The following is a 1,711-nucleotide window of genomic DNA, read 5'->3' on the forward strand; positions in this document are numbered from 1 at the left end:
TTAAATGTGTTTTAGATCATTCAAATCGGATGATCCTTCTCTCAAAAACTCGATTTCTATTTTCTGCACTGTTTGCTCTTTATCTCCGTAACTGCTGGACCTGCCTTTGTCAAAAACTAATCAGCTCATCTCCCTATCAATAGAAATCGAATGTTTTTTGAACCATTCAAATCGGTTGATCCGTGCGCCCGAAAACGTGACTGGACATTTTAAGTATGCCAAAATGTTCGGAAACCTTCAAAACGTCGAGAAATGTAAAAATTTTCAGTTACGATTTTCGGCCCATTACAATAACTTACCCTACGGGAAGTTAATAAAATACATTTTAGCACACAAAAAAATATGTGTATGTGAACAGATTTTTTACCTTAATTCGACGTTTTCTCAAAAACAGCTGGACCGATTTTAAAATTTTTCCATTCGATGTATCTCGTTGAGGACTATCGTTTGTCCGTTTTGCACGACGATCGGCCGAGCCGTTTCTTTGTGAATAGAGAAAAGTAACAAAATTTCGTCTACGTTTTAGTGCGCAATTCTGAATCGATTTGAAAATTCAAAAACCGTTTGGAACATATTGGTTATGAATCGACCTGATTTCTTGAAATTAACTGTTGAAAAAAAAATTCGACGATTTTGATGACTTTTTTTGACAATAGATTATTGTCTTATAGATCATACTAAAATCTTACGGCCCTACGGCAAGTAGTTTAATTTTAAAAATTCATCAAAGTGTGAAAAAATATCATAGTCAAAATTTGTGTCAAAATATTGATGTATATTTTATGTATATAAATAATAATATATTAAACACAATATATTTGTGTATTTGTCTCTTTTGATAAGTCAAATATTGTCAATTCATTAAAACTTGGAATAACAAGCTACAATTTTAGGACATGTAAGCACGTGTTTGTACAATATAATTAATATAATTACAAATATTATAAATGTGTTTCAGAAAATTAAATTGAAAATCGCATTGTTAAGATTGAATTGAAAGCGAAAACTTGATTTTCAATACAAACGGTTGAAAATTTTATCTAAATATCTAAATCCCAACTTCGATTGATAAAATCAATTATTACACCTATCGGAAAGTTTTTGCAACTTGCCTTAAGGCAAAATACCACATTCAACTAGTTTCAATAGTATTACTGAAAGACCATGATAGATGTGAAATAAATCATGTTTCTACGTATTACCTGGGTTACTAAATTATTTTAACATCTGAAAACATGTAATGGACTATAAGTTCCGAGTATAGGGTTGCATCAAAAGTTTTCTTCGTAAATTAAACTAACGTTACGAGATAACAAAGTTGCGCTGTTTGTTTGGGATCTTCTGCAAAAAAGACTAAGTGGGATGCACGAGTAAATACTTGTAGTACAAATAAACTCACATACACATTTGTACACGTTTACAATGTTTAAACACGTTTGGTGCGCATGCATGCACTTTTGTTGTTAACAATCTTTGAACATTTTCATCAATAAGATTTATTCACAATATTCACTAGCTATTATCTTTTCGCACGACGATAGGCCGAGCCGTTTATTTGTAATTAGTAAAAAAGTGTAAAGTTTTTGCCGACGTTTTAGCACACAATTCTAAATCGATTCAAAAACCGTTTGAAAGATATGGTTGGAAGTCGTGCTGATAAGTTTTGGCAAAGATCGGCCGGGCCGTTTTCTTACAATTACCTTAGTGATAC

This window comes from Ctenocephalides felis, unplaced genomic scaffold (genome assembly GCF_003426905.1).
Source record: "Ctenocephalides felis isolate EL2017-DRISC unplaced genomic scaffold, ASM342690v1 CF-g0.4_SCAFFOLD_01886, whole genome shotgun sequence".
NCBI lineage: Eukaryota > Metazoa > Arthropoda > Insecta > Siphonaptera > Pulicidae > Ctenocephalides > Ctenocephalides felis.